This window comes from Schistocerca serialis, chromosome 7, assembly GCF_023864345.2.
Source record: "Schistocerca serialis cubense isolate TAMUIC-IGC-003099 chromosome 7, iqSchSeri2.2, whole genome shotgun sequence".
Lineage (NCBI taxonomy): Eukaryota > Metazoa > Arthropoda > Insecta > Orthoptera > Acrididae > Schistocerca > Schistocerca serialis.
The window spans coordinates 267,856,300-267,870,235 of record NC_064644.1 but is presented as its reverse complement, the minus strand read 5'-3'; positions in this window follow the sequence as shown (position 1 = coordinate 267,870,235).

Sequence of the window (13,936 nt, the reverse complement as noted above, 5' to 3'; positions counted from 1 at the left end):
CAGCAGTCCCTCCATTCTTTCGCTGATAATGGTTCTCCTGTCAGCTTTCTGTGGGTTCCCGGACATGTAGGAGTGCCTGGGAATGAGGCTGCGGATGCTGCAGCCAAGGCTGCAGTCCTCCTGCCTTGGCCAGCCTCCCATTGTGTCCCGTCATCTGACGTTCGTGGGGATGTTTGTAAGAGGCTTGTGTCATTGTGGTGGGATGCTTGGTCATCCCTCCAAGGAAACAAGCTCCGGGCAGTAAAACCGCTCCCAACTGCTTGGACAATCTCCTCCCGACCATCTCGGTGAGAGGAGGTCCTTCTGACCAGGTTGCGGATTGGGCATTGCCGGTTTAGCCACCGCTACCTGCTCTCCGGTGACCCAGCCCCGCAGTGCCCTTGTGATCAGGCATTAACAGTGCGCCATGTTTTATTGTCGTGTCCCCGCTTTCGTCAATCTCGTGTTGTCCTGTCCCTGCCATCTACTTTACCGGATGTTTTAGATGATGACGCTCGAGCAGCTGCTCGTATTCTGCGTTTTATAACTTTAACTGGCTTGTCCAAAGACATTTAACCTTTTTACTTATTTTATCTGCATCTTTGTCAGGTCCTTCTGGTGTCCCCCATCCCCTTGAGTTTTAACAGATTCCATGTGCTCTAACACCAGTGACTGGGCGCTAATGACCTCAGCAGTTGAGTGCCCTTAAACCCAACCAAAAAAAAAAAAAAACACCAGTAGCGTCACTCTGTTTATTCTTGCGATTAAGATGGAGGGGATTTCCTCGACTGTCATCCTTAGTTTCATCTCTGCATAATTGCTGCAAAATTGCCAAAGCGCACATTGTCTCCCAGGGAGAACCTTCCCGCCATGCTCTCTGGCACACATTGATGATTCACTCCCAGGCTAGAGTTGCCATATCGAAACTTTATCCAGAATTAAAAATACTGTAGTCAAACATACACATTTATGGCCCACGCTGTAACTCTAAAACAGTAAACGGAGCACATTCGTGATTTTGGCGTTCTGTTAACAGCTCGCAGGATATTGAGCAAACACGAATGTGGGACAAAGATTAGATACCGTGAAGCGTTCCTTCCGCTCATTCTTCGGAGCTTCCGTGTCGTAGCGCTAAGTCACACTCATGGCCGTAATATGAATCCGCGCGGTGCGGCAGACTGATTGCGTGACCTCCTGTTCCACTGTTTTACTTGGAAACGTTCATTGGCGCACCCGGATTAAGTATCTGTTCCGATACGCCTTCAATAACCTACGTAACTAGTGTCCGGAAAGACGAGATAGGCCTGGATTATGTCACCGCCCGGTTCTATACATCGTCTCCCACTGATTAACAAGTTATCACCGATAAATGTCCAACAATGGAGATGTTTCAGGTTCAAAGTAGCTCATTTCTAATTCCATCTGCTGAGTTAAAATATCATAAAAATAACCGATTAGGTCTCGCTTTGTAGATAGTGACATGTCATTTTATCCAGATATACTTATTAGTTAGGGGAATTCTTTTGGAGTTGTCACACCTGTGACACAGCGCTCTCGAACCGTTCGAAGGTTACGAATAATACTGTTGCATGACTGTTTCGTATTGTTTGTGTTGTAAATTGTGTAGCATTTCCTGTTGAGAGGTTTTGTAGTATAAAATTTGAGTCAAAACGCCACGTAAATGTGTAGGTCTTTCTTAAATTAGCAGTGAAATAATTTTCATTGAGATGCAATCCGGCTCCACTCGCGAAGAAGGCCTGTCACTATTATTTTGGTATGAACGTAGACCATACGTCAAGAGCTCCGCATATGCGTTGCAACTTTTGTTGAGCTGTACCACGAGAATAGCTGAAAAACTAAACAAAACCATGGCTTTTGTTGTGACTATGAGGGACGGTTCAACAAGCTAATATTAAATACGCTACTCGACTTAGATTAAAATTACTTGAGGTGGTATTTGCCGCTACAGCGCTTCCACATCAGCTGGTTACTGATGGGCTATAGGTCTCTCTCTCTCTCTCTCTCTCTCTCTCTCTCTCTCTCTCTCTCTCTCTCTCTCTCTCTCTCTGCATGTCACTTCACAAATGCTGTTAATGTGTAACTCAAAGCAGTAACAGAAGCGGCCACCGCAAGCAGGGAGATGCTCTGCCGCCAGCTGATTTTAAGTTACCGACGGCTGAACTACGGCAGCCAAGAGCTTTTTTAGCCCTGAATTTACTCATGTCCTAACCTAACCACTACCTCGTGATGTTCAATTTATCCGAGAAAAGCATCAATGATCTGCGACAGAGCTAGAATCACTGTAGCTTGGTTAACAGTGCTTAAGTCTAACCTCTAAGGGCAAACTCGAGACAGAAAAATTTCATATGCTCTTTTGCATAGCCTTCTTCAGCAGACAAATTCCCGCTTTAGCGGTAAAGAGATCAATTTCTCGCCGTCATTGGTTACCTCGAACTGCCCCCACACTGCCTACACGAGGTGACACGATACTAACCGACAAACCTCTGAATGGCACCTGGTTGCAGATTATATACGACGTAAGCAGATTACAAACGAAAAGAGAATAGGAAGAAAAATAAGAGCAAATAAAAAGTAAAGACGATGATGAAAATGCCGCAAGGTGTTAATAGCTCACAAAAATAAATTAGAACCTATTAATGGAATAAAAATGATGCTTTTGATTAACAATGTTGCGTGCTTCGCTATCCTCCGCAGCAGGCACAGAAATAGATTCGAAAATTTGACTATTTAGAAAAATAAAATTTTGCTGCATTCGACGATGTGTATACGCTATCACCTATGCTATGCTATTAGTCGATAAAAAGGCAGTAGACTGACCTCTGTGGTCATAACGGTATAAATGACGCTGGATCGCTTCTTGTGCGGAAGGATGGATAAGAAGATTAGTGTTTAATGTCCCGTTGACAACGAGGTCATTAGAGACGCACAAGCACAGATTAGGGACGGATAACAATTCAAAGGAACCATCGCGGAATTTGCCTGAAGCCATTTAGGAAAAATCTTGTAAGACCTTAATCAAGATGGGTGGATGCGGTTTTGAACCGTCGGCGTCCTGACAGTCCAGTGTTCTAACTACTGCGTCACTTCGCTCAGTTTTGCGCAGAAGGATACAATAGTGTCTGCTTAGTGCTGTGTATGAAGCGAGTGTGTTTAGTTAGCTTCGTTGCGCTCGCATGCAATGTCCCATTTCTTGGGCCTTATTTTTGATAAGTTGACACGGCTGCCCCACATTCCTTACCTAAAGACTACATGCCTGTGGAAGCTTAAATGCTCTCCACCTCCTGGCCCACACATGTTGGAGTGCAGACCGTTCCACTCTTCTCCATCTTTACCATGCTCTGGTTTTGTCCAGACTCTATTATGGTAGTAAGGTTTATGGCTCCGCAGCTCCTTCCACTTTGAAATTACTTGACCCTGTGCATCATTGTGGGGTGCGTCCGGCTATTGGTACCTTTCGCACTAGTCCTGTTCAGTCTCCTCACAGAAGCAGGGATTCCCCCTCTACACATCTGACAGAGCCAACTCCTTGTTCCTTACGCAGTCACCATTCGCCAGTTCCTTGACGCATCCTGTGTACCCTGTGCTCTTCGCCAATGAGGGATATCTCCCTCCTAACACTGGCCTACAGGTGGGATTGCTGCTTGGCAGGTGTCCCACTACCCTCTGTGGGATCTCCATCTGCACTCACTGGACTGCGCCCCATGTCTTTCATTTCATCCCATCCCCCCCCCCCCCCCTTTTTGGATGGTTCCTAGACCAAAGATTAGGGCCACTGTCTTCCAGGGTCCCAAGATCTCTGTTGCTCCTATGGTTCACCGGCGTCTTGTATGTGGCATCCTTTCAGAGTTCCAGGATGCCACCATCCTTTACACTGATGGCTCTAAGACTACTGATAAGGTGGGATACGCTTTCACATCTCCTACCAGCTTCGAGCCAGGATCATGTAGTGTATTTACAGCAGAGCTTCTACCCATTTACAGGGCCCTCCTTTTTTCCTCAGGCCTCTCTCCATAGTGTTTTAATTTGTTCTGACGCCATGAGCAGCCTTCAGGCTATCGACCGATGCTACTCTCGTCACCTCTTGGTCTCTGCCATCCATGACCTTCTCTCTGCCTTTGAGCGTGCCGCCTGTTCAGTCGTCTTTCTCTGGGTCCCGAGTCATGTGGGAATCACAGGGAATGAATTGGCTGACCGTCTGGCTAGAGAAGCGAATACTTACCCTCCTTTTCCTTTCACGATTCCAGCTGATCCACGTCACATCTTTCCCCAACAATGGAATGCCATCTGGAGTGCTACTACTCATAGTAATAAACTATGCACAATCAAGGAGTCTACTGCAGTTTGGGCACTTCTTTCCACCCCTCTTGGAAGGAGTCCACTGTTTTATGTCGTTTACACATTGGCCATACCCGACTCACCCATTGTTTCCTCCCATGTAACGACCCGCCCCCACAATGTGGTTGTGGCGCCAGACTGATCTCACATATTGGTGGCATGTCCCCTTCTTTCGACCCTTTGTGCCAAGTATAGTCTTCCTGATTCCTTAAATTTAATATTAGCGGACGATCCACGGATGGTAGACCTGGTTCTTGGTTTCCTCTGTGAAAGATACGTTTTCCTTTCGTCTTGGAGCAGGGGTGGGTTGGTTGTGATAGGGATTCATTTTGCAGTCTTCATGGTCTGCGACCCCCTTTTTGCAGTTTTTAGATTTGGTCTACCTTTTATGCTTATACTGTGTGTTCAATGTTCATTCTTTTACAATTTGACTCATCCGACAGAATCCGTTCACTTTTAGCAGACAGTCTTTCTCATGTAACATCCTTTGGAACTGTGGGACTGATGAACTCTCCATTTGGTCCCATACACTCAATGAAATAATGAATCATTTGTGGCTATAAGCGATATTACAGGAACCGTAGCAACTACAATAGTGTCAGGTGGAGTTTGGCCTGAACTCGGTATGCAATGAACCTGTGGCCCTTTCAAACCCCTCTTGAAGCTGTGGCTGTCAGGATTAGGACGCCACAATACTGTTCGCAATGTATCTCTTCCTCCAGATGGTGCAGAACCCCTGAACGCATTGGCCGCACTGATTGATAAACTCCGTAAACCTTTCCTACTTTTGGGAGATTTTGACGCCCATAACCCTTTGTGGAGTGCCACAGTTCTTACTGGCTGAGGCAGAGATGTCGAAAATTTGTCACCTCTCGACCTCTGCCTCTTAAATAATGGAGCCGCCATAGATTACAGTGTGGCACTGAGTAACGTGGCGCACTGGCTAGAACGCTGGAGACGTATTCTGGAGGACGACGGTCCATTGCCGCGTCTGGCCATGCAAATTTAGGTTTTCTGTGATTTTTCCTAAATCGCTCCAGGCAAATGCAGGGATGGCTCCTTCGAAGGGGCGCAGCAGATGTCATTCACTGTCCTTCCATAATGTGAGACTGATAACCTTCTTGCTGTCTGCTCTCCTCCCCCAAACAACTCCCCCCCTCTCTACAATCACCACCATCAGTGTGGCACATGGCACGCGTTTGGCCATTGAACTCTTGGCTTGCAGTCCTGGCCTTCTCCCATCTATCCACTAGTGAGCATGTGAGGACCTGTGTGGTAGTGACCACTTCATCTTCCTGTCACTGACCTGGTTTCAGGCCCATGGATGCCTGCCCAGATGGGTTTCAAACAAGTGGACTGGCAAACGTTCACCTCTGCTGTCACTGTTGAATCTCCCCCACATGGTAACACCAATGTGGTGGTCGAGCAGGTAACTACAAGGATCGTTACTGTGGCGGAAAACGCGATCTCTCGTTCTTTAGGGTGCCCCCATCGAAAGACAGTCTCTTGGTTTTCACTGGAAGTCACTGAGGCAATTAAGGGGCGTCAGCGAGCTCTACAGCGGCATAAGCTGCACCCTCCCCTGGAGCACCTCATAGCCTTTAAACAGCTCCTTGCCCGCGTTCGCCAGCGTATCAAAAGGCCGAAACAAGAGTGTTGGGAAAGGTACATGTCGACTATTGGTTGCCATTTCACCTTCCCAAGTGTGGGAGAAGATCAAACGAGTTTTTGGGTATCAGACCCCAACAGGTGTTGATGTTATTTACCGACGCAAATGCGATTGCCGAATAGTATGATGAATGCTGAGCACTATGCTCGCGCCTCTGTGTCGGAGAATTACCCCCACCCCCGCCCTTCGCAATCCTAGACGGCGGATGGAAGAGTGTCCTCTCGTTCACTACACGCCACGGTGAAAACTATAACACCCCATTTACAGAGTGGGAGGTTCTCAGTGACATTGCACATTGCCCTGACACAGCTCCTGGGCCTGATCGGATCCAGTCAGATGATTAAACATCTCTCGTCTGACTACAAGCGACATCTCTTTGTGATCTTCAACCGGATCTGGTGCAATGGTCTCTTTCCATCGCAATAGTGGGAGAGCACCATCATTCTAGTGCTTGAACCTGGCAAAAACGCGCTTGTTGTGGGGTAGCTATCGGACCATCAGCCTAAACAACGTTCTCTGTAAGCTGCTGGAATGTATGGTGTGTTGGCAGTAGGGTTGGGTCCTGAAGTATTGTGGCCTACTGGCTCCATGTCAGCGCGATTTCTGCCAGAATCGCTCTACCAGTGATAATCTTGTCTCTCGGGTCTGCCATCCATACTTTTCCAGATGCCAACATCTGGTTGCTGTCTTTCTTGATTTACGAAAAGCATATGATACCACCTGGCTACATCATATCCTTCGCACATCATACAAGTGGGGTACCTGAAGCCCACTTTGGATTTTTATCCAGAATTTCTTGTTGCTTCGTACTTTTCATGTCCAAGTTGGTGCCTCTCATAGTTAGCCCCATATCCAGGGCTCTATATTGTGTGCGTGTGCAGTGGTCATTGACGGTCTAGTGGACGACTTCTGCATTTCGTACTGCTCCTCCCGTGCTGGTCTTGAGCGGCGCCTCTAGGTAGCCATCCACAAGGCTGTCATGGGTCCTAGCTTTCAGTTTTTGGTTGCAAAGTCGTGTGTTATGCACTTCTGTCGTCCTACCGTTCATCTGGAACCAGAACTTCACCTTCCTGACGATCCCCTCAGTGTAGTGGGAACGTATCGATTTTTAGGACTGATTTTCGACGACCGATTGACTTGGTTTCCCTCACATTCGTCAGCTTAGGTGGAAGTGCTGGCAGCACCTCAGTGCCCTCCGCTGCCTGAGCAACACCAACTGTGGTGCAGATCTCTCTACGCTTCTCCAGCTCTACAGAACACTTATTCAACCCCGCCTTGACTATGGGAGTTTGGTTTTTATGGTTCAGCCGCGCTCTCAGCGCTGTGTTTAATCGACCCAGTGCATCACGGTGGTATTAGACTAGCGACTGTCCTTTCAGGATGAGTTTGGTGAACAGCGTCCTGGAGGAGGCTGGAGTTCCTCCATTGCAGGTGAGGTGTGCACAACTACTCGCCAGTTAAGTAACGCACATTTATAGTTCTCCTATTCATCCAAATTACTGTCTCGTTTTCCCACCCACAGGAGTTTCTCCCACATCGGCGGCCCAGGCCATGGCTTAAAATTGCAGTTCGCGTTCGATCCCTTCTATCTGAACTGAGTCCTTACCTTTACCACCTATAAATCTCCATGGTGTACATCTAGGCCGCGGCCTCGCCTGGACCTTTCACATGGCCCAAAGGACTCAGTTAACCCTGCGGCTCTCCACTGGCACGTAATCTCCATTCTTGACATGTACCGAGGCCCCAAAATGATTTACACTGACGGCTCGATGGCTGATGGTCACGACGGCGTTGCATATGCTAATGGAGGACATATTGAACAACATTCCTCGCCTGATGGCTGAAGTGTTTTTACTGCCGAGATGATGGCTATATCTCGTGCTGTTGAGCACATCCGTTCATGCCATGGGGAGTCACTTCTCCTCTGTACTGACTCCTTGAGCAGCCTAAAAGCTATCCATCAGTGCTACTCTCATCCTTCAGTAGCGACCATCCAGGAACCCATCTATGCCTTGGAACGGTCTGGTTGTTCAGTGGTATTTGTGTGGACCCCAGGACATGTCTGAATCCCAGGCAACGAACTAGCTGACTAGCTGGCCAAACAGGCTACATGGAAACCACTTAAAGAAATCGGCATTCCAATGACTGACCTGCGTTCGGTTTTACGTCCCTAGGTTTTACGGCTTTGAGAGATGAAATGGCATTGTCCCAGTATGCACAACAAACAGCGTGCTGTTAAGGAGACTATGAATATGTGGCAGTCCTTCATGCTGGCCTATCACAGGGACTCTGTGGTTCTCTGTTGGCTCCACATTGGCCACACGTGGGCGACCCAAGGCTACCTCCTGCCTGTGAAGACCCACATCAGTATCGATGCTGCACCCGGTTGACAGTGGCCCATATTCTGGTGCACTGTGCCAATTTGACTGCCCTGCGACGAAATCTTCGGTTACTGGACTTGTTGCCGCTAATTTTATCTGACGCCTCATCAGCTTATTTAGTGTTACGTTTTATTTGTGAGAGTGGGTTGTATCATTTGATCTAAATTTTAGCGCATGTGCTTTGTCCCTCTGTGTCCTCCAACCTAGTGCTTTGAGGGTGGACGTTTTAATGTGTTTAAAACTGGCTGGCTTCTTTTTATTCTCATGGTCAGCCACCCATGGTAATCTCTTATGTCGTTTTAAACTTTCCTACCTGTTTCTTGCGTTCCTGTGATTTTCTTCTCCCTTTTCCCATTTAAATGTGTTGCCCTTCCATCATTCTTGTGGTTTTTCCTTTCTTTCATTTTGTATTGTCAGTCTTGCATGTTTTATTCTCACCCTTGTGGCATTATTCAGAACAAGGGACCGATGACCTACCTACCTAGCTGTATGGTCCCTACCCCCATTGTTTAAACCAACCCACCATCCCCCTGAGAGTCTAGGTATTAGAATAGACCCAAGGTATCCCTGTCTGTCTTAAGAGGCGACTAAAACGAATCTCACCTGTTTTGGCCTTCGTTATGGTCTCCTGTACGGTTTGACCTCCATTTTTTCAAATTTTGTCCAACGAGCGAGCCAATTGTGGAAGGACGCCTTACATGGTGCATTGTGCCCATTGTGCATCGAGGTCTTTAGCCCACTTTCTTGTTGTGGCATTGCAGTCGGGCTCATTTTCCATCTCTTCAGCGAGGACGCCTTCCTGGGTGCATTTTCCTCCATCCCCTATGCAGTGTCGCCTTCTGCGCTGACAAGGACCATGGAATTCTTTGCACCTCATATCCAACACGGTAACCAGTCTGTTTTGGGGCCGCCATGTACCCTGTTGGTTGTAGCCCTCAGACTACACATGCATCACTCTGCTGATGCCTGCCCCCTTAATTTCCCATGCAAGCCAAGGAGTAGATGCCCATTGCTCTGGGGAATTGCGACTCCCAGCAGTGACCATCCTGCCAGGTGTCCATTGCTGCTGAGGGTGGCGCCCATGGGGCAGGCCCCTGGTTGGTGTGGGTGGCATCAGGGCAGATGACACGCAATTAAGTGTACCACGTCATCACTTGCTGGTGACCGAACACCAGCAGTCTAAGTGCTCAAAGTCTCATTAAAATGAAAGGAAGTAAGATACTAAATCGTTCCCCTCCCTGGCCACACCATGGGAGATGGCAGGCTAAGGATGGCAGTGGATCTTATTTGCCCCAGTTCCTCGTATATACCAGAGATGATTGGGACTCCTTCGTCTCAATGATGCCTTAGAGTACAAGTTAGGAGAGGTGGAGGGCTTGTCCCAAATGTGGTTAGGGTCAGTTTTGATAAAAACAGCATCCTCTGCCCAGTCACAGGCATTACTCGCTTGTGATAAGCTGGGGATGTTTCCATTACAGTAATGTCCCATAAGAGCTTAAATGTGGTCCAGGGTATTATATTACACAGGGGCCTTCTTTTGCAGTCTGACAAGGAGCTACGTGCCAACTTAACGACGAGGAGTTCATCTGGCGCGTCCATCTGCTCCCTGGGGATAGTCAGGTTGCCACCAGTGCTTCCATCTTTGTCTTACAGGGTGACACATTACCCAAGGTTTAGGTGGTCTACCACTGTGATGTGAAGCCATATATCCTTCCCCCAACGGGATGCTTTAAGTGCTGGAAGTTTGGCAATATGTCTTCCTGTTGTACTTCCAGCATCACATTTAGCCCCACCTCCCATCTGTGTCAACTGCAGAGAATCATTCCCCTTGCTCACCAGACAGGAGGATTTTACAGTGAGAAAGGAAAATCATGGAATAAAAGACCCTGGACCAACAGATCTATGCTGAGGCCAAGAGAAAATTTGAGCACCTATATCCTGTGGCTGTGACCCCTTATACTACTGGTATGAGAACAATTGTAGCACCATCAGTTCCACGAGTTCCAGTCGGCTCTGAGCCAGAAGACAACACATGCCCAATTGACAGTGGGGGGGGGGGGGGGGGGCGCGCCGCCCTCCTTGTTGCTCCCACACCACCTACCTCAGGAGCACTGTACCCCAACCACTGAGGACAACCATCCCCACTTCTCAGTAGAGGAGTGTAAGTCGTCTCCAGCTCATCTCACTAGGAAGGGGTCACTTAGGTCACTTCCTTCCCAGGTTTCTGCTAGTGGGAAAGACGACACCTGCCAGTGGCTGAAGTACCCAAAAGCATCTGGTCGAAAGGCTTCACGATCACCCTCAGTTCTGGAGACTGAATCGGTGAAGCCCTCCCAGCCAGAGAAACGCAAGAATCAAAGAGAAATCCAGCAAGAAGAGCCCAAGACTAAGGGAACTGTGGTGGCACCCACACCACTGCTGCCAACATGCTCTGCATCTGATAATGAGGTGAGGTGAAGATTCTGGCATCTGCTGAGGACCTAGATCTCGCCAGACCTTGACACACAATGATTATAGCCTGTTCAGGAAATAAGTCGGTGGCAGCAGGTGACCCTGAGGTGTAGACTGTCATTGATTCATGCAGTCCCAGTATCAAGATGATGTCATCCTCCAGTGGAATTGCGGCCGTTTTTTCCAACACCTGGCTGAGCTGTGGCAACTGTTAAGCTTTACACGTCCTTTCTGCATTGCCTTCCTGGAAATCTGCTTCCTGGAAATGCGGACCCCTGCCCTTCGCAGCTACGGGGATATTACAAGAACCGAAGTGAATGTAATACTGTCGGGTGGAGTTCACTTTTATGTCCAGAACTCGATATGTAGTGAACCTGTGCACCTTAAAAGCCCTCTTGAAGCTGTGGCTGTCAGAATGACGACACAGGAGATAACTGTCTGCAATGTGTATCTTCCTCCAGCTGGTGCCGTACCCCTGACTCAACTCACTAAATCTTTCCTACTTTCAATGCGCATAACCCCTTGTGGGGTGGCACTGTGCTTACTGGCAAAGGCAGAGATGTCGAAACTTTACTGTCCCAACTCTACCTTTGCCTCTTAAATCCTGGTTAGCCACACATTTCAGTGTGGCTCATGGTAGTTACTCGGCCATTGATTCATCACTTTCCATCCCAAGACTCCTATCTATCCACTGGAGAGCACAAGACGACATGTGTGGTATTGACCACTTCTCCATCTTCCTGTCACTCCCTCGGCGTCATGCCCATCAACGCCTACTTATATGGGCTTTAAACGAGGCAGCTTCCACAGTGTAAAAAATTTAGAAACTAAAAAATGTTGTGTAGAGCAATATATGGAAGCATGTGCCACTGAACTAAAACTAAATGATGGCACTTTCATAATTGTAACAGTGTGTAGATCCCCCTCAGGGAATTTCCAGCTATTTCTAGAAAACTTGGATGCTTTGTTGTGCTATCTGTCAGACAGGGGGAAGCAAATTATTTGTGGGATTTCAATGTTGATTCCCTGAAAGAGTGTAATAGGAAGAATGACCTTGCAGTATTACTCAGTTCTTTCAATTTGAGCTCCGTCATTGATTTTCCTACTCGGATAACAAAGAACAGCAGGACATTGATAGGTAACTTTTTATAGACCAAGATAAGTTTAAGGACATAAATGCTTATCCTGTTGAGAATGGTCATGGTGCACAGCTCCATGCAGTATATCAACTCAGAATTTCAAAGCAGTGCGTTCAATTAACAATATAAATATTGCAAACTTTAGGGAAAGCCTACAGCAGCTAGACTGGGATGAAGTGTATAAGGAACCCGACGCAAGCTTGAAATATCTTATTTCACGATACATTTTAAGGTTATTTGAAAATTGTTTTCTGAAGAAAATAGTTGAACGTAATTCCAAGAAAACATGTAAAAAACCTTGGCTAACTAAAGGAATAAGAATATCTTGCACCTGTAAAAGAGAACTGTATCTAAGAGCAAGAGGGAGTACTGACCCCGAAATGGTTCAATATTATAAAAACTATTGTGCGGTACTAAGAAAAGCTATTTAAGTCCAGAAGCACGTTTATCATGTCTGAGATCAGTAACTCTGATAATAAAATTAAAGCAATTTGGAATATTATTGAAAGGGAAACAGGGCAACCAAGAGTACAGGAAGACTTTAGTGCCATAAAACTGAATGAAAAGTGTACTAACAATCAGAAATTGAAATATTTTCAATAATCATTTTTTAAATGTTGTGGAGAAAATAGGATATAGATCTTCACTAGAAGAGGCAAAGCTACTAATAGAAGAGGCCATACCTGTGCAGTTTGAAACTATTTCCACCAACCTCTCCCTCTGAAATCAGTAAAATAATAAACTCACTGAAAAGTAAAAGCTCTTACGGAATGGATGGCATCTCCAGCAAGGTACTTAAAGCTTGTTCCCCACAGATAAGTAGGATTCTCAGCCACATATATAATAGCTCTTTGGAGCAGGGTGTTTTCCCCAATAGACTGAAGTATGCCATTGTAAAACCATTGCATAAAAAGGGGATATTTCCGATGTCAACTACTACTAACCAATCTCTCTTCTGACAGCTCTATCAAAAATTTATGAGAAAGTAATGTATTCAAGAGTAGCCTCCCATGTATGGAAAAGTACAAACAAAATGTCAGTTTGGTTTTCAGAAAGGCTTTTCAACAGAAAATGCTATATACGCTTTCACTGATCAAACATTAAATGCTCTGAATAACCGGACATCACCCATTGGTATTTTTTGTGATCTCTCAAAGGCCTTTGATTGTGTAAGTCATGGAATTCTTTTAGATAAGCTACATCATTATGGTTTGAGGGGGGGGGGCAGTGCACAAATGGTTTAATCCATACTTAACTGGAAGAAGGCAGAAATTTGAAATAAGTGGTTCATGTAATGTTAAAACAGCTGATTCCTCAAACTGGGGGCCTATCAAGTACAGGGTCCCACAGGGTTTGGTCTTAGGTCCTTTACTGTTCTTGATATACATGGACTTACCATTCCACATTGATGAAGATACAAAGCTAGTTCTTTTTGCTGATGATAAAAGTATAGTAATAACATCCATAAACCAAGAACTAAGTGATGTAATTGTAAATGATGTTTTTCCACAAAATTATTAAGTGGTTCTCAGCAAACGTACTCTCTTTAAATTTTGATAACACAGTATATACAGTTCTGTACAGTAAATGGCACGACTCCAGTAATAAATATAGACTTTGAACAGAAGTCTGTAGCTAAGGTAGAATTTTCAAAATTTTTAGGCCTGTCCATTGATGAGAGGTTAAACTGGAAGCAACACATTGATGGTCTGCTGAAACGTCTGAGTTCAGCTACGTATGCTATAAGGGTTATTGCAAATTTTGGTGATAAGAATCTCGGTAAATTAGCTTACTACGCCTACTTTCATTCACTGCTTTCGTATGGCATCATATTCTGGGGTAATTCATCGTTGAGTAGAAAAGTATTCATTGCTCAAAAACGTGTAATCAGAATAATTGCTGGAGCCCACCCATGGTCATCCTGCAGACATCTATTTAAGGATCTAGGGATCCTCACAGTA